This window comes from Tasmannia lanceolata, unplaced genomic scaffold, assembly GCF_043159265.1.
Source record: "Tasmannia lanceolata isolate RefF3 unplaced genomic scaffold, GAP_Taslan_0.1 ptg000002l, whole genome shotgun sequence".
Lineage (NCBI taxonomy): Eukaryota > Viridiplantae > Streptophyta > Magnoliopsida > Canellales > Winteraceae > Tasmannia > Tasmannia lanceolata.
Genome location: NW_027518679.1, coordinates 34,202,501 through 34,222,876, shown reverse-complemented (window position 1 = coordinate 34,222,876; position 20,376 = coordinate 34,202,501). Strand labels below are relative to the sequence as shown.

Here is a 20,376-nt window from a genome sequence, read left to right as displayed (position 1 = left end):
TAGGACATCCAGCGGATCAGATCTTACAACAATTGGCCAAATCCAATAGCATTTATGTTTCTGTTTCTTCTTCCAATAAGAATTTATGTTCTAGTTGCTTTGCAGGAAAACATTGCAAACTTCCTTTTGCTCTTGCCTCCCCCCGCTCATCCGCTCCATTTGAATTACTACATTCAGACTTATGGGGCCCCGCTCCTTGTTTAAGTAATTATGGACATAAATTTTATCTACTAATAGTAGATGATTACTCTCGTTTCTCTTGAATTTTTCTGTTATTCCGTAAGAGTGATGTAAGCACTTGTTTTCTGCACTTTATACGGTTGGCTGAAAATGCTTTCTCTCTTAAAATTAAATCCATCCAAAGCGATGGCGGTGGTGAATATGTGGGTCATGCATTCACATCACTTCTTTCTGCACATGGGATTCGGCACTTTATTTCTTGCCCTCACACATCCGAGCAAAACGGCATTGCCGAGCGTAAACATCACCATGTGGTTGAGATGGGGTTATCCCTCCTTAACCAAGCTCGCCTACCACGCTCGTTCTGGCTGGATGCTTTTCAAACCAGTGTGTACTTGATAAATCGTTTGCCATCCCAAACCCTACACGGACAAACCCCTTACGAACTTTTGTTTGGAACCAAACCCTGTTATGATGGGCTACGAACATTTGGTTGTGCTTGCTACCCATTACTTGTCCCACATAATAAATCCAAAACTAGATCCTCACACTCATCAATGTGTCTTCATTGGTTATGGGATCAATCATAAAGGTTACAAGTGCATGGACCCCCACTCTGGGCTCATCTATCTCTCTCGCCATGTTTGCATTGATGAAACCTCTTTTCCTTTTGCAAACCTCGACACCACCCCACCCCACCCCTCCTTCCACTACCTTTACCATCCTTGAATGGATTACACCTTCCTCACCACCTGCTACCCACCATCCCCCACCCCCCATACAAACACCAACCGACTTCATTGCTTCAGACTCTAGTCCCTCGCCACTCATCTCTACTGCTTCACCTTGTTAGCCCAAAGGTTCAACAAGTACTCCTATTGAAATATTTTGATGATTAACAAACCCAATTTGTTATAAAATGATTTTATATACTAATGATCTTCATTGTCTAAGTGAATGTATCCCAAGTTTTAGTACCTTCAAAGTTGCACATCAAGGAGCAATTCACTCAAGCTCAAAGTAACATCAAAGACATGAAGAAGGCACTAACAACATAAAGGCATATCAAGGCACCATCGAGGCAAGGCAAGGTCATTCAAAGGCAAGATCAAATTTAAGCTCAAAGGATGAAAATCAACTCACAGGCTCAAGCTAGGCTTGGAGTTGATTGAAGACAAGTCAAAGCATCTTCAAAGTGCCAACAAGATTGAAGACCAAGATAATTTAAGAATATATATGGTCAATCATTAATAATCTAGGTCAATGGCACAAAAGGTAGTTAAAACCAACCCTAAATTGAACTTAAATGGTTAAGTGAATGATCATGGTGGTGTCCTCACATACTTGGACCCACATGACATTCCATTCAATGTGATAGAAGTGAATTTCGAAGGCCCAAATCAAATCAGCAACAAAAACAGGAAATATATGCTGAAATAGCCTTCTCGGAATTTCGAGACTCCGTCTCGTTCGGAATTACGAGAATTTTTTTCGAAACTCCGAGAAGGTCCCTATTTGAAAAAATTAACTTGTAACGGTCAACTCGAAATTCATAGTGCGGATTCCGAGAAGACCGTTAGGGGAGTCTAAAAAGGCCATATTTTTATCTCCCCTATATATATATGACCCTTGGGGCCTTTGGGGAAATACTTAATGAGTTAACCTAACATTCTAAGAGCATTAAAGGCATATTTACTCATTTCCATCAAGATTTTCACTCTCCCCTTCTCTCTTGTGCTTTGACCTTAGATTATTCTTGAGAGACCTTAGGCTTTTCATTTGTTTATCATTTTCTTATGGGAGTGAGTGTGTTCTACATGTAATCATCCTATCTAGAGGTAAGCAAGCTACATCTTCAACTTTTCTTTGTATTTGGCAACAAAGGGAGCCGTAGAAGACCCTTGGAGCTTGGACGCTCGGTTTGTACTTGGCGGAAGGAACGCCGTATTTAAGTTCCTTGAAGAAGATAGTGGAATCATCAAGGAGAACAACTTGAGAAGAGTGGAGTAGGTCTTGGATTAAGACCGAACCACTATAAAAGCCCTTGTGTCTATCATCTTGTTTCTTCTTCTCAACTCTTGTGGTAAGCTCCTTACTCTTGTCTTTGAATATTAATTTTAATTTTTTAATCAATCTAAAACTAGGACAAACAAAGTTTTTAAATCCTTAAAAATTTGAAAAGACACCCAATTCACCCCTCTCTTGGGTTGCTAAGTGGAATTTCACACCTCCTTTAGCTACTATCCCACCTGTTACTAGCACACATCCCATGGTGACCCGTCTAATGGATGGTATCCGTAAACCCAAAGCCTGGCTTGCTACCAAATATCCCTTACCCTCTTGCCTTCTTACAACTCATGCTCCTGCACCGAACCCCACTTGCTACACTCAAGCATCTAAATATCCCCACTGGCGAGCCACCATGGAGGCAAAGTTTAATGCACTCCTCCGCAATAATACGTGATCCTTGGTTCCACTGCCTCCTACTGCAAACATAGTCGGCTACAAATGGGTTTTCAAAACAAAGCTACGAGCCGATGGTTCTGTCGAACGACACAAAGCACGTCTTGTTGCGAAAGGTTTTCATCAACAACAGGGCATTGATTTTTTTGAGACATTTAGTCATGTTGTCCAAGCCCCTACCATACATCTTGTTCTCACTTTGGCGTGCTCCAATCACTGGCCGCTACGACAACTCAATTTTAGCAATGCCTTTCTACATGAACGTCTCCATGAGGAAGTTTATATGTCACAACCCCCTGGCTTTGCCGACTCCACCCACCCTAGTCATGTTTGCCATCTCAAAAAGGTGATATATGGTCTTAAACAGGCTCCTCATGCTTGGTTTGCACGCTTTAGTTCGGCAGTTCGGAACCATGGTCTCTTGTGTAGCAAAAGTGACTCGCTTTTTTACAAGCACGCAGCCAATGGATCAATATTCCTTCTAGTTTATGTAGACGACATTATCATCACCGGTAGCGATGGTGTTGGCATTACCTCTCTTATTGAATATCTTTCGCAGTGCTTCGATATGCGCGATTTAGGAAACTTACACTACTTTCTGAGCATGGAAGTTTCACACACTCAATCATCTCTCACACTGACTCAATCTAAGTATGCAGTTGAGCTCCTCCAACGCTTTGATATGGCAGGATCCAAGCCCGTCTCCACTCCTGTGATCAGTGGCCCTAAACTCTCTGCACTTGATGGGGATCCTCTATCTAATGTAACTGGTTATTGAAGTGTTGTCAGTGCTCTCCAATATCTCACAATGGGGAGGCCTGATATCTCTTATGCTGTCAACCAGGTTTGCCAATTCATGCACAAACCTACGACCACCCACATGGAAGCTGTCAAACGCATTCTTCGATATGTCAAAGGCACGACTGATCATGGCCTCACTTTTCATGCCTCCAAGGATTTGACTCTTCACGCCTTTTCAGATGCTGACTAGGTTGGATCACCTAATGACCGGTGGTCTACCACTGGTGGCTCCATATTCGTTGGCCCAAATCTCATCCTATGGTGTTCCAAAAAGCAGCCAACTGTCTCCAGATCTAGCACTGAAGCCGAATATCGTGCCATGGCTACTGTCACTGCCGATTTATTTTGGGTTCATGCCATCCTCACTGACTTGGGAATTCGTCTTCGAACCCGTCCCACAATATCTTGTGACAACGTCAGTGCTACATACCTTGTGGTCAATCCAATCCTTCATGCTTGTACCAAACACATCGAGGCTAACTATGACTTTGTTCGGGAACGGGCTGCTTGTGGTGCGTTGCACGTCTAGTTCATTCACAGCAATTACCAAATTGCTGATGGTCCTACAAAGGCCCTTCCCGTCAAGCGCTTCGTTTGGTTTCGTGGCAAACTACAGGTGGTCCCACGCTGAGTTTGAGGGAGGGTGATAAAAGATAGCCTTCTACAAAAGATAGCCTTCTATTTTTAAAGATCCTTTATTCAAAGAGAATTGATTGCAATCGGTCATAGTCAATATCTCCTACTATATTCTAGATGGTAGATTAGATGTAATCTTTGTACTGTATATTTCTTTCTTTTGTCACATGATTTGATTACACAAATCATGGCCATTCTTTTCTTTATTAGGATATGACAACAGGATGCATTTCCTTTTATATTATAACTTCCTATTCATTGTTGTAAGCAATAATTATAAATAGACAACGGCTGCAACCAAAAGGGTATGCAGCATTTCTCCGTTCTTCTTCTCCTTGGTTTATGTTACATATACCACTAATCAACAAGGTAATTTTGCATATACCGGCAGCCAAACATAAGTAATTTTGCACTTGTTGCGGTCAAAATCTGTGAATAGATGAGCTGGAGGCGGAGAGTGAGTAGACGACCTTACTTTTGACCTACACACACGAGAAAACGGTTAGAAGACCGACCTGGAGGGGGGGGGGGGGGAGTTCTCCAGGAAGGCCCTCCGATGCCTAGGGGTGCAACTCGGGTCGGGTTGAGGCCAACCCAAACCCAACCCAAGCAACCATTTGGTCAACCCGAACCAGAACCCAAGTTCCAATCCGACAAGGTTCAACCCGACCCGACCCGAGGAACCCTTTTTGCAACCCGAACCGACCCAACCCGACTTCAACCCGAGCCAACCTGAGGTTTTTAGCTTAAATATTAAAAAAATTATTAAAAAAGTCAGGTTCACTCGGGTCGGGTTGCCCAAGCCCTCAACCCGAACCCGACCAGAACTCAACCCGGGTTGAGAAAACCCGACCCGAACCCGAACTCAACCCAACCCGACTTTTTGCGGGTTGAACCCGTCGGGTTCAGGTTGAGCCCGCCCAAGTTGCACCCCTACCGATGCCTGAGTTAGTGACAACAACATATACTCAATATGAATAGTAAGTTTTGGGAATCGTGTCCCCTACCTTTTGGGATTTTACCTCTATTTATAGTGGTTGAGTATGCAGGGGCTAATCTGTAATTTCCTCTATGGTGTAATTACCGTGTTGCCCCTGGACATGTGGCAGTGACCCGTAAATATTGCTTTTTGTAGGGGTCCTTTACTGGTCACGGGGAAATTACCTTGAGGCCCTTTGACACGTGGAGTCTGTCGATTGGGCAGTTATTTTTACCCTCATCAAGAACTATAGATTACAAGAGAAGATCACTATCTCTCACCAAACCCGCAAGAAATCCTAGCACACCCTTTTCCCTCCTTTTGAGCTCTCTACACCCTTCAAAGACAAGAAGCAAAAATAAGCCGTAAAACCCTTGTATATAAGGTGGGCCAAAACTTGAAATAACTTAAAAACAGGTTGGGCTTGCACATAATATTTCGAACCTCAACCGGGTTGAATTCAAGACACCCAACTCAACACTCTCCATAAATATCGTCATCGAATGCTCCTCTTAATATTGAACTCTTAACCAAATGATAAAATTCCCCAAATCTAGTGGTTCGGTTTTCAAATAAATGCTATTGTTGGTCAGCTATCTTCGACGACCATATGAGACCAATGTTTATTGGAGTCTCGTAGCTGTCTAATACAGTATTAGAGAGAGTATGAATAGCAAAAAGCAATACGATGGGCACCATAAATCTATTGAAGTCTAATATAATCTATTGATAGATTTTATATCTATTTCAATAGCGGATGACCAGTCTCTCGCCACATAGCAATATTGGCTAGGCAGCGAGACACCAATCGACCTTCGTCCCATCAACCTCCCAAGATTGTTGCGGTGTTAACGATATGCTTCGAAAATAATCCTAGGTACAGGGTTATGCTAGCATTTCATGACTTATCAAAGGTAAGCAGTTGCTTCTATTCACATTTATGACATTACCTCATAAGATGTTTTTTTTAAGGAAAACACTAATGTTTTCCCAGCAGAAATCAGCATTTTTATTTTGGTTCATATGCACTTGTACTCGATATAGAGAATAGAGTTCTAGACAAATATTTTGATGCTTATTTAGGCCCTGTTCGTTTGAGATCATGACAACCGATGGTGAGCCCCCAAACTGATTATTGGAGTCAAAATTATTGTAATTTGAGTCCAATAATCAGTTTGGGGGCTCACCATCGGTTGTCATAATCTCAAACGAACAGGGCCTTAGGATATTGATAATGTATTATACCTAGAACTCAACATTTTTGCACACTAGTTAAGCGGTTTTTGTAAAGAAGTTCCATGAACTTCTATATCAATAACACCCTCTTAAACCTAGAAATTTTAACCAACCCCTCTTATATTTGCATAATTTCGAAATGCCTTCAACTTAGGAGATAAACTCATTAATCTACAAAAAATATTTTTGGTACATAAGCTTGAACCCACAATCTCATTGCAACACAAAGTACCTTACAAGATGTCTTGATTGCAAAAGGCCTAGGTATTGCGAAGAGTTAAAAAGCATTGTGAAGAGTAATATGGTTATTTTGTAATAATATTGCATTATATTCTCGAGTCTCAACATTGATACTGTCATTATGCAAAATATATAGGCACATTTCTAGTGAAAACATCTTACAAGTGAAAACATCAAACTAGTTATTAAGACTCTGTTTCTTTCTACGTAAAATGGTCGTAAAACAAATTTTAGTCTCATTTTTAAGTGGAAAGTTACGTATGCCAAAAGGAGTGGAGCTTAAAGGTCAATGTATTTTGATATGTAAAAAAGGAACTCAGAAAGTTTAAGAAGTGCTACAACATAGAAAGTTCGTGGAAACCTCCTTTAAGAACCCCATTGGATAAACTTATTCGTGATTATAGCAAAAAAAGACTCAATGTTAAAGATGAACAAGATCTAAATAGACACATAGATCCACATATTCAAACCAAGGTTTTAAATTTCGGTTTCGAAATACGTTTCGTCCTCACCGAAACCGAAATTTTTGCAAAACTGAAGTTTTCTTTGAAATTTCAAAATTTTGGCCAAAACCAGACAAAATCAACAAACGACTATTTTTTCTCCTACATAATTTCGGCTGAAAGTTCGGGATAATATTAAATAATTAAAAAAATCTAGTTTTTTTGGGTGAAATCCCTTAAATTTCGGCTGAAATTTAGGGATAAACAAAATTTCGACCGAAATTTCAACTGAAATTTTGAAATTTCGGCCGAAATAAAATAACATTCCGAGTATAGTTGATTTTGGTTTCGGTCTCAACCGAAACCAAATTTAAAACCTTGATTCAAACATGTCTTGATGATCAATAGTATGTATTACATATGAACGTGTGGTATTATCCATTTCACTGACATGAGCAAGGACTACAAATCTATACATCTAGATTAGAAAGGAATCAATAGAAAACGAAAGAAATAGAATTGATCACATCTAAATGGAAATGATATATTCACCCATTTTTCTTTCCAGGCCACCCCCTTATTGTGTAAAAAAAGTAGTCATAAATGCACTAGATGGGGTGGCCCAGGAATAAAAGGGGGCGAATGTATCACTTTCCAGTCTTAAGCATTGGAATTCTGGGGAAGTGATATTTACGCCCCTTTTCATCACCAGGGACACCCAAGATCCTCTCAGCAACCCATCTATATTATATAGACGGTTATTATTAAAGGGAATTGTTATCAGCACTACTGTATTTTGACGAGGGCACTCCTCACTTTTTTAAAAGTACGATATGGCCCGTACCATAGGATGATCCAAACCGTCCATTAGATGGGCCACAGCCTAAATAGGTTGTGCCCCAAAAATTATTTCCATAGGTTGATCCTAACCCTCCGATCTGAATGTTAGAATGTTAATCCTAACCCTCTATAGATCGGAGGGTTAGGATCAACCTATGGAAATAGTTTTAGTTTTTGGGACACAACCTATTTAGGCTGTGGCTCATCTAATGGACGGTTTGGATCATCCTATGGTGCGGGGTCATACCGTACTTTTAATAAAGTGCAGAGTGCCCTCATCAAAATACTGTAGTGTTGATAGCATTTCCCTTATTAAACAAGAGGTAGTGCGCATATTACACTAATTCATCTTGCCTATAAAGGTGTAACAGTTCCCAAATAGAAAGAAAAGACAAGCTGAGTTTGTGCAATTATTAAAACATGGTTGTGCCGATATCAGTTCCTTATTTAATCGTGTGGATTAGATCGCATGCCATGATGCCCATCTATTTCCGTTTTTGTATTTTGATTGATGATTGCTGATTATTTTCCCTCTTCCAGTATATTTCCATTACCTTTCAATCTCCCTCCTCGTTTTGGATCTTTCAAAGAAAGATTTCAGTTCGCTGATCTTTTTTCTTTACCTCCGTTTCAGGATCCGTAGCTCTGTCTTCCGATTTCTGGTTTTAGGGCGCGGATTTTACAGGTACGTACTTTAAGTTTTTCCTTATGAATTTGCTTAAAATCACGATCAAATTCGAAATCAGGGTTTCTTCATCGTCGAATTAGACTTTAGCCTCTTTAATTAATTCTGATTCGTTTTTGTTTAAGTTTCAATTTGTTACGAACCTAAGTCGGTTCGCAACGGACTTGATTTTCTTAGAGGGAAGATCGGTCTCTTGATCCACTTCAAGGGAAGGATCAATCCTCCTTTTTGCAGACAAACACACTTTATGGAATATTCTTCATTGATCTAAGAAAGGTATCGTACAAGTTACATATAGAAAATTCCTACTCTAGATAATCCTTATCTCTAAGAGTCCTAGCAATACCAAACAACTAAGATAGCAAGCTACAAAAGCAACAAAATCTAAACTAATTTATTTCATCCAAGTGGGACCCATCTATGCACGTAACATTCCAGCCCCTTGAATCAACCTTGTCCCCAATAGGGCTGTTCACTATGCGGTTAAAACCGAATTAACCGACCGAACCGAATTTGGTCGGTCAATTCGGTTCGGTTAGTTGGTGCTTCGGTTCGGTGTCTGGTAGCATATCTAGTCATTTTCGGTTTCGGCTTCGGCTTCGGTTAGTGTAAAACACATTTCGGTTATCACCGAAAAACCGAATTAACCCACTAGCATGGTAGGGCGCGGCGGAATAGTAGTACTAGTAATAGGTTTTTTGGCCTTTGTAGAGATAGAAGTGGAGTACAAGTCATGGTTCAAGAAACGAGGCCTGATAGTCCTTTGTAGAGAGAGAAGTGGAGTACAATACAAGTCATGGTTCAAGAAACGAGGCCTGATAGTGACAACCCTCTCTCGACAGCTAGCTACAGGCCTACAGCCTCACCCTCTACAATTTTTTTTTTGAAATGGCAGCAATATATTAAAAAGAGAACCGAGATGGTCCTCAAATATTACAGAAAAGAAACAATAAAAATACAATCAAAATCCAATTGAATTACGGAGGGAGGAAATCAAACCACTCCAACTCGAGCCTATTAACCCCAGATTTAGCAAGAGAGTCAGCTTCTCCATTAGCAGATCTCCTAACATGCTTGATGACAATAGAAGACCCCGAAATCAACTCTAAAATCTCCTCAACATAATTAAGAAACTTCCAAGGGGGAGCCGCTTTCCCCGAATCCAACTAATCACATTAGATGAATCGCCTTCCACTATCACCTTATCAAACATCTCTTTATTTAAATGCTTTATTCATTGATAAGCCGTTCTGACTTCCGCTTCAGACGAATCCCTTATACCAATGGAACCTGAGAATGCCCACATAACCGATCCTAATGAATCCCTACATAATAGACCTCCAACACTGGCCGGACCCGGATTTCCAAAACTAGACCCTTCAAAATTGACTTTAATCAAACCTTCAGGAGGGGCTTCCCATTTCTGAATAGACTTAGATCTTCTGGAACTTTCAAGACACACTATGCGCCAACCCTCCCAGAGGTCATAGGCGACACAAATCTAAATAAAGGAAGACTCTTCGCCCAAACTATAGCCAAGGCAATGATTTTCATAAAAAGCCAATAAGGAGATTTAGCCACACCCTCGAATACTCTAGAATTCCTTTCTTTCCAAATAACACACCATAAGGCTAATAGGCAAATCTTCCATAAAGCCTTTCCTTTCTTCTTCCAAGGAACAAATTCCCAACACTTCAAAAGCTCAGGAACCGATTTTGGAAAGACCCAACAAATACCAAATCTTTTCATCATAAGCCCCCAAATCTCACTTGCTACCTTACAATAGATAAATAGATGGTCAATAGACTCCCCATCTTCCAAGCATAGGGAACAATGATTCACCCCTTTTCTGTGTAAATCAATAGTCTGAATCCTTCCGCAACTCACTGCCCAACTAAATACTGTAACCAAAGGGGGGCAATGAAATTTCGAAACCTCCGCAGGTAGAGAATTTTCCCTAGAAGGGGCCAAGTGCAAATAAAAGGATTTTACCGAGAACAGACCAGAGGGATTCCAAATCCATATTCGTCGATCCACCCCATTCCTTTTAATGTAGCAGCCATCAATCAATTCTAATAACTGAGCAATCGGAACCAGTTCTCTATCGAAGAAGTTCCTCCTAAAACTTGGGCTCCAAATCACCTTATTATCAACCCGATCAAAGTATTCACTCACAAGAGCTTCCTTGTTTAACGCCACCACAAAAAGCTCAGGGAAAAGCACTTCCAAAGGCTCTGCTGAACACCAAGCCTCACCCTCTACAATTAAACATCATGATTAAAAAAAAATATCTTTTTGACTTTAAAGATTTGAAAATGATTCCATTTTTAACAAGACAATGATCAACGACCAAGATTGTTCAATTTTATAGTTGAAGTGTTGGCATTTGGAGGAACTAGCAGTGGCCCACAAGATTCCTTCCCATGCCTTCCCCCTTTCTTGCTTCCTTTTCTAGGGTTGCAAAAAGAAACAAAAGTAAACAAAGGTCTGTTCTTTGCATTTCATTCGATTTCTCCATTTCTCCCATCATAGAAACCCTAAGCAATAGAAGAAGAAGAAGAAGAAGAAGAGGTATGTTTGCATTAAACCCTACTTTATTTTAATTTCCCATGATTTCTCCTATCATCTCTACAATAAACCCTATGATTTCTCCTATATCTCTACAAGGAACCCAACTTTTTTTTAATCTCTTTGTTCTATTTTTGGTTTTTCCATTTTTTTTCACTTGTCTACTTATCCTAAACCACTCTGTTCAAATCCTAGACCACTTCTCTGCTAATCCTAAATTCACCATTCGGTTATAACTGAACTAACCGAACAACCGAAATCATTGTTCGGTTCAGCTCAGTTCGGTTATCATCTTACTCGGTTACGGTTTCAGTATTAGTATTTAGGTAACCGGAAATTTTCGGTTCGGTTAGTTTTGGTTCATTCGGTTTTGTTTTAACCGAATGAACAGCCCTAGTCCCCAAGGTTGAATTATTGGATAAAACAATTTATTCCACCAGGATCCCAAATCCTATTGGCCATAGTTGATATTGGCCTTTCATGTTCTTCAAAAATAGAGACCGCGATCATCCGAACCTTGCCTTCAAAATCTAATGTGATCCAAGCTTGAAAGAAATACGATTTTTCATGGCGTTGCACTGAAATGATAGAACAATAAAAAAGTTGAACAAAATCAATATACTCTTTGGTATGGTGTTCAACTAACTCAACCTTGTCGCCATCAATTCTTGCAGCTTCCTCGATCCGAACATCAATATTTTCGAGAATTCGCTTTTTTTTATCATCGCGCAATTCCTCGACTAGCTCGCTGATTTCGTTCAGACCTTCCGCAAATTGCCGTTGCTCTTCTATCATTTTCGAAACAGATACTTTCATCTTCTGAAAATCATGGCGCAGAGAATCTGAAATCTCCAAAGATATATTCATGGCGCAGAAGAGAGTGCTTTGATACCACTTGTTATGAACCTAAGTCGGTTCGCAACGGATTTGATCTTCTTAGAGGGAAGATCGGCCTCTTGATCCACTTCGAGGGAAGGATCAATCCTCCTTTTTGCAGACAAACACACTTTCTGGACTAATATTCTTCATTGATATAAGAAAGGTAGCATACAAATTACGTATAGAAAATCCCTACTCTAGATAATCCTTATCTCTAAGAGTCCTAGCAATACCAAACAACTAAGATAGCAAGCTACAAAAGCAACAAAATCTAAACTAATTTATTTCATCCAAGTGGGACCCATCTATGCACGTAACACAATTACGGTTTTGTCACGCCTCATTTGTTATTATTATTATTTTTTTGGAATGTGAAACATCATATGCTAGATTTGGAGTTTAAATTTCTGTATTATTTGGCTGTCATGAACATTTCTGACTAGTATTGATTTTCTTGTTCTGTGGATCTAGTTGTGATTTTGAAGTTGGGGTTAGTGTTTTTTATTTCTATAATTTTTGAATTGTTTATCTGTTCTGTTCCACAGTGAATGTTGAGTAGTAGTCTTAGATTGGGTTGTTGGGGTTTTACTGTTCTCGAGTTCTTTGGGGTCTGTGGATACACATCAAGCTGTTGCATTGGAAAAAATGGGTATTAGGGTTTCATGGTTCCTGAATTATTTGCATTGGAGGGTGCCTGATCAAATGCTATATGATTTATTTTGTAAATTGTAGTGGAGCATGAAGTTTCGTATTCTTTAGTTGTTGTGGACATTTTTGATTAATGTTGTTCAATAGAGTTTTGCCTGTAATAGTTATTTACTTGTTTATGGTTCTTAAATTTCTTTTTATGCATTTCATTGTATTGTGGGAATCATGCTTTCCCTCATTGTTTAGTGTTAAAGGTTGTGTATTAGGGCAGTAAACAAAGGAAAAAAGAAAGAGAGAGCGGGAGGAAAGAAGAGAGAAGAGAATCGTGAAGTGAGAATCTGATTCCACTCTCACTATAGTTTTTATAAACTAAAACTGTGATGAATAGAAAATCCCCTACACTATAAACCTTATTCCAACACTCCTCAAGCTGAAGAATATATATCATATAATCCCAAATTGGTACATACAGTATTCACATGCCTCCGACTCAATGACAGTAGACAAATCAGCCAATTCAATGGAGTACATATACATCTCCACTCACAACTTTCTCTCTCATATTTTAAAATACCCAAAGTGCCCTATGTTTTCTCAAATTAACTATAAAGGGGCAAATGCCCTTTTCGGTTTCTGGTTCTTTATTAAGGTATTTTGATCTCTTCTCACTCCTATAGCTTATTAAATTCAACATGAAGTTGAAGTTTCCAAATTCCATGCATTTCTTAGGGAGTTTCGATCTCGATGTCTCTTGTTTTCTAGTTTCAAGAATTTAGGTTTTTATTCTAGAGATGAAACTCATGTGTTGAGTTGATATTTTCGCGTTCTCTAAGGTATTTCTGTCTCCATTATTGTCGTTGTCTAGTTTCTGGCAATTAGGTTTTTTAAACTTGGGTTGACATTTTTGGATTTCTTCTCTTTCATAGAATGAAGAAATATTTGAATTCCTGCATTGCTTTTATTGGTACTTAATCTCCATTTAACATTTTAACTCATTTAGGCCCTGTTCGTTTTAGATTTTGAAAACCGATTGACATTGTGAGTCCAAAACCGATTACTGGACTGGAAATTAAATATGACTTTGAGTCCGATGATCGGTTTTGGACTCACAATCAGTTCTCAAAATCTTAAAAAAACAAGGCCTTAGCTGCATCTGGAGGTTAGATTTTAGAATCGAGATAGAATTCCCTTTTTGATTCAAAATTTGCTTAACTGAAAAGTTTTGATTGATCTTTAACATTTATCATTTTACGTTTAAAACTCGTTTAAATGCGTTTTATATGAGCTTTTTCCAACTTTACCCTGCTCTACACCCAAAATTGCAAGTTTGCCACTGGGAGGGGGTAAACCATAGTTTCCATCTTTTTCTCTCCTCTCTCCACCCTCGCAGCTTTGGTCGCCTTCCCAAACCCTAACAGATCTCTTCACTCTTGCAGCTTTGGTCTCCTTCCCAAACCCTAACCGATCTCTCCACTCTTGCAGCTTTGGTCTCCTTCCATAACCCTAACCCATCTCTCTCTCTCTCTCTCTCCCCCCACCTCTCTGTTTCTGTTCACGGAATTGTGGATATGCTCTGTTTTCACATGTCTACTGCTTGTTGATTCCATTTGATCATAAAGCTTTTGGAGTGAGGAACATGGCAGCGAGGATCTGGGACCTCCTTGGTTACCCCCAAAATATGTCCATAGAATCAGTTTATCTTTTCACCCATCTTTAGAACACAAACCTTCTGGTAAGGCTTGCCTTTTATTCATATTGTAAGGCTTGCAATTGTTCAGTTTAGAACATAAACTTGTTCGATTATCTTCTCGACGATCTTTATAACTTAAATATTCAGTTTTGGTCAGCAATTGTTCTTGGGCTCAGATTTCTCGTCTCTAGCTGAGCTATAATATTTTTCCTCTTCACGGCCTCTTGAGCATTTCATATGGAAAAGAAAAAAGAGTTACGGATCTGTTTCCTGTGATTGGCTTAATAGAAAAATAAAAGCACCACAAGGAAATTAAAAATCAACATTTCTTGAGTTGACTCGACAGTAGAATTGAAATGGTCCTAATGTTTGCACTCCTTCAAATCTAGTGAGCTTAGTGAGTAGCAGAGCAATGCTCTTAAACAATGGATCTTGTACAATTCAGATCATGTATGTACAGTTCAAATCAAGAAAGTAAAAGAGAAGCCATAAAAAAGCTGTAGAACATACTTGAAGATTGAGAAATTATAGGGTGCCCGAGCAGGAGGCACCACCCCTGCTGTTGGATCAAATATCAAGGGTGGTACTTCAGTTGTACTACCTACACTGGACTTCACGCTTGGGCACCTTATAAAACTCTTTAAAAATGAGCCATGATTTTCTTAGAATTGTGTTATATTTACATGCCTGGACGGGGAACATCTATGAGCAATTATTCGTTTTTAATCCATTTTTTTAAACTAAAACATATTAAACTTGTTTTATTGATTGAATGTATTTTTTGTGTTTACGTTTTTTTGACCGTTTTTTACAACGTTTTTTTTGAACCGATACCGTATTAAACTCAAATATTCCTGTCCAGTATTTTTTTGCCATACAACGTTTTTTCTGCCATACCACGTTTTGCTAACCATGGTCGGTAGAGGGAACTGGGTATTTACATGTAAAGTCATTTAAGTAAATGTTTTTACTATTTTAATTCCCATTTACTTAAAATTTACATGTAAACAGGGGAATACCACCCATTTGGATTTATTAAAAATAGGTTCAACAAATTCTAAAAGAATAAAAAGTCAACTTTCTAGTTTTAGTACAAAATCCAACCCTTTCGGTAACTTTGGGAAGGGTCAAAATCTTAACTTTCAAACGATAGTGTATTTTGCCAATTTTAAAAATTCATAAAATCTATCATGTCCAAACATTATTAAATCCCAGAAGTTTGGTAAAAAAAATCTCATAATTTGGTCTCTAAAATTTTTTCATCTAGTCAGGGCCCTGGTAAACATAGACAGTTTTGCTGACAGTGATTTTTTTATATATAAATGTTGGATCTTTACAACCTTAAATATTTGGTTCATTTTTTTTGAATGTGTTAAATATTTTTATGTATTAAATATTTGGTTCATATAATTGTTTGTTATATTTTTTAGTGTTTTTTGATTTTTTTAAAAATTTTAACTATTAAAAAATATTCTCTTCGTGCTTCCCGCTTCCCACCTTCCCGGGAGCCTTCGCTTCCTGCATGGGCAACTTTGATTTAATTTAGTTTTTAGAGTGTTATTTGAGTCTTTTTTTTGAACCGGTGAGGAGTTTTATTTGAGTCTTTCTAAGTCATAGGGGGTATTAGAGTTTTTTAAAAAAATAAAATAAATCAAAATAGTTTAAATTCTTTGAGTTATGTATGTTTTAAAGATGCCCCCACATGTGTTTATTGGATTTTTAAGTAGGAAGCAAGTAAGAGGTAGTTTGGTTTATAAGAGTTAGTTTTTTTTAAGGGTTTTAGAACTTTCTAGTTCTCTTGTTTTTGTCTTATATATTTTAGTCTCATGGAACTTTTCTTGGATGCTATGGATGAATTAATTAAAAAACAGTTTTATCTCGCTTTCTTACAAATCATGGATGCGAAGTTTACTTTCCCTATGGTGCGATACCTAGGAACCCCTTGGTGCGATGCCTTGGGTTTTGGTTGGTTAGATTCCAACCTTTCTATCCCTCTTTCATGTTTCTTTTTTCCTCTTTCTTTGGTTGGTCTTTTCCCATAAGTCACCTTCCCTCTCTTCCCTCCCATAAATCAGCCCTGAATCAATTTCTGCAAATCAGTCCCAATCAAGCCATCCAATGGTCTGATCAAGGCCAAACTTTAGGGTTTGTTGCTTCTTATAGGTTCTCACATATTCAAAACCCGGAATAATCCTATGGCTGAACTGATATCGAAATCAGATTTGGACCATCGGTTTACCAAAATTACAGATTCTATATTTCACATAGATGTATGATCGGACGATCGGATTACACCAAAATTGGATATATTCATTTCCATAATATCCTTTACCACATATCCAAGAATCAAGACGATCCAATGGTCGGATTGTCCCGTGCAACCCCTTTTCTGATCTGCTGTAAGATTTCCTGCAGAAATTTAAATCCCTAGATTGCAAATATTTCTTAATCGTCTTCCTTTGATCGTCCTGCATCACAGATATACCTAAATAAGACTTCACTCGTAGATCATACAAGGAGGCAACACCTTAAATCCACAACCAAGGCAGCAATACATCAGGAAGGGGAGCCTGTATTAGCAGGTAGACCAAACAAGCAGGGCAGCATATAAAAAAAAAAATCTGTTAATAGGGTAGGAACCAGTCACCACAAACAAAAGAACATGGAGGCCATATAAATGAGGCAGCGCACCTCTCAAACCAGAAGCAGGGAAGCACAGCTTTCAGCCCACTAACAAAGCGATCCATGTAACTGACACAAGGGGATCATCAAAATATGGCAGCATGTCTCGATCCACGAACAGCAACATAGCAGCATCCACACGAACACAAAGTCGGCCACACAATCAGCACGAATGCCACATGAGCCGGGCAACAACTATTACCTTTGATGAAGCTGCATACCATCATCTTAGTCTCATCCCTGCCACTATTCTGGATCTTTGCTATGACAACCATGCTGACGGGTGTGTATTAGGGCCATAAACAAAGGAGGAAGAAAGCGGGAAAGGAAGGAGGAAAGAAGAGAGAAGAGAAGGAATTTTTAGATGGAATTTTTTTGATAGGGAGCTTGTGTTTGTGGGCAGATTATTGGAGGCTCTTGAGAGGTGTTACATCGAATCATTGGGAATGTATAAAAGGTTTTGGATCTGGAACTTAGGTGGGCAATTCTCAGTCAAGTCCTTCTACCATTATCTTGTATCTTGCCTTGTGCCTTCCATAGTTGCCAAAGTCTGGAACATTCAAGCACCCCCTAGGGTATGCGCCTTTGGATGGGCTGCTCTTCATGAAAGAATACAGACGGTTTATTTCTCGAGGGCTCGGGAAATGTTGATCATCGACCATTGTGCCTTTATGTATAGAGGCAGGGGAAACGGTGGATCGTATATTCATGCATTGCAAAGTGGCTAGCGAGGTTCGAAGCAAATTATTGGCTAGATTTGAAATATCATGGGTCTTCCTAGCTAAGCTCATAGAGTTATTGGAAAGTTGGTCGGCTGGTCCATGATTCCATGGAAAAAGAAAGGGACGAGCCTATGGAATGTCTATCTGTTAGCAACAATATGGGTGCTGTGGAAAGAGAAATGCGCGGGTTTTAAAGGCTACTCAAAGAGATCTTCCCGGAAGATCCTATGGAATGTCTATCAGTTAGCAACAATATGGGTGCTGTGGAAAGAGAAATGCGTGGGTTTTTAAAGGCTACTCAAAGAGATCGTATTTCTTGTCCAATAAGGTGATAGCCACTATGATTTCATGGGTGAGGATCGTCCCATGCTTTGGATTTGTTCTGCCTATGACTTATGGCATGGGTGGAAGGGAATATGCAATGATTCAGTTCAAGTGCCCAAGATTGGCCAGGTGTGCGAGCCCCATGCTCTAGGTTTCCTAAAGCTGAATTTTGATGGATTTTTTTTTGAATGGTAAAATGAATTTTGATGGATCTAGTATGGGAAACCTAGGTCCGGCTAGAATTGGGGGAGTGCTAAGGGAAGAGTTTGGAGCATTGAGGTGGGCTTTTGTGGGGCCCATAGGAGTTGCTGACGCAAATGAAGCCAAAGTGCGTGCAATTCATCAAGGAATGAAGTTTCTTGAGAATTAAGGCTTGAATAAAGTGGTGGTAAAGGGGGACTTCCTCAATGTGATAAGATGGCTTAGAGACTCATCCTTATCCATGGAGATTTGCCCCTTTTTTGATGAAATCGTGGATAGGGTAGGCAAAGTTTATATATCGTTCCACCATGTTAGGAGGTCGACCAACGGAGCTGTGGATAGGCTAGCGAGAGATGGAGTGTTGAGGGAGAGAGTGGAATTATTTGACTTCGTCCCTCCTTGAATTTTCCCTTGCCTGGCCCCTTTTTGTGTGTGTGTGTGGGTGGTCCGGGGGCGGGGGGGGGGAAGGGGTAGCGTGCCTTTGTATCATCTTTGTCTTTATTTGTGTCTTCTCGATGTTTGTATAGACCTCCTTGGTCTTCTTTCTTTTTCTTAATGGAATTTCCTACCATTAAAAAAAAAAAGTAGAGAGAAGAGACTCGAGGTGAGAATCCGATTCTTATCTCACATGGTGGTATTTATGTATGTCTTTTTGGTTATTGAGTTTGTCTGTCTTAGTGGTTCAATGTTTTTTTTTTTGAATGGTAAATGTATCGATTTTCATTAGAAGAGACCGGGATGGTCGAATACAAGGAGAAAAGAGCGAGAATATACAACAAAGAAAACAAAATCAAACAGCCGGACAACAATTAAGCTCCTTGTTGGTTAGGATCTTAATAGATTAATGATTGAAGGAGACTCATGAAATGTCATTCGGTGGTTATCTAGTTCTCAGACTCCCCCTTGGAAGTTTTCAGCCTTCTTTAACGAGATAAAAGATATATTTTTGGCTCCTCAAGCATGTCTTTCCGCCACGTCAGGGGATCAACAAATGGGGAAGCGGACAGGATGGCTAGGGCCGGGGCTTAGAAAGAGGATTTTGAGATCTTAGCGGTTCAATGTTGAACAACATCATTAGAATTTTTTTTAAAATACCATTCCTAGATTGGCAGCTTTGAATTTTATTGTTCTTTACCTGTTTTATCATGTGGTTATCTATCTTCATAAATGGAGCTATAGAGTTTTCGTTTGGTTTGGAAAGTATCTTAATAATTCCATGGTGCCTTGCAATGGTAATATTTAATGTTTTTGAGTTGCTGTCCATGCATCTGGTTAAATTTCATGTTCTTAGATTGTTTTTTTTAACGGATGTCATTTTCTTAGAGTTAGATGATAACAATTACTTGCATGGAATTAAGATTAAGCTGTCTTGATTTGCTCGTCTTGTATCTGTAGCATTGTCTGAGCTGATTTGGTAATTCTAGGGTTTGGTTCATTTTTTTCCCTCTTGAATTGTTTATTTTGTTAGATATAATATTTCTATACTGGTTGCTTGGTGTCTTGTTGTTTTCAACCTGTTTGGCATGGGTCATGCCTATTGTTACAATTTGAATGTTTTGGCGGCAATGGAGTTAAGGATGTAACTAATTTGACTTGAGTGGAATAGCAATGATTTCAAAGGAGAAGGCGTAAAAGGCGTGGCAGGAGGTTCAAGCCTCACCAATTTTCTTAATTTTAAATGAAAATTTTGAAAAAAAAACTAGAAAAGTTATAAAAAATTCCAAAAAATACTAAAACTTTAAGATAACAATATATGTTTAATTTCCATTAAAGTATCATTATCCAATCATTAATATAGTATTAAAATAAAGTATTTAAATATCATTACCAAATTACCAACCAAATAACACAAAGCATAGTTCGAGTTGGAACTCTAATATTTTATATTCTTGGTGCCTACTTTTTGTATAAGATACCGGAGAGTATTAAACTATTAATTATAAGAAAATATGTCCATCACCACGGCCTCTTACTCTTCATTTCTTTTTCTTCACCCGGCTTGGATAGGAAGGGGATCGAGAGAGATAGAGAGAAAGATGAGTGGAGAATATTAACTATTAGTAAATATGCCCATCACTAATGCCTTTTACACTTGTTTCATTTTCTTCACCCTGGGAGCATTTAATGGTAAGGCTTGGATAGGAGAGAGAGATGAGTGT

At 38.9% G+C, this 20,376-nt stretch overlaps 1 protein-coding gene across 2 annotated transcripts in view; it reads left to right on the top strand.

The window, feature by feature from the left end:
• The first annotated feature begins 8,278 nt into the window (after positions 1-8,278).
• Positions 8,279-20,376, top strand: part of LOC143870776 (uncharacterized) — a 56,067-nt gene continuing 43,969 nt past the window's right edge. The window contains exons 1-2 of one of the 2 annotated variants that reach the window (XM_077376628.1): positions 8,279-8,357; positions 8,453-8,503. The gene's annotated coding sequence lies outside the window, so the exon portion shown is untranslated. The other variant, XM_077376627.1, reaches the window with a different exon arrangement.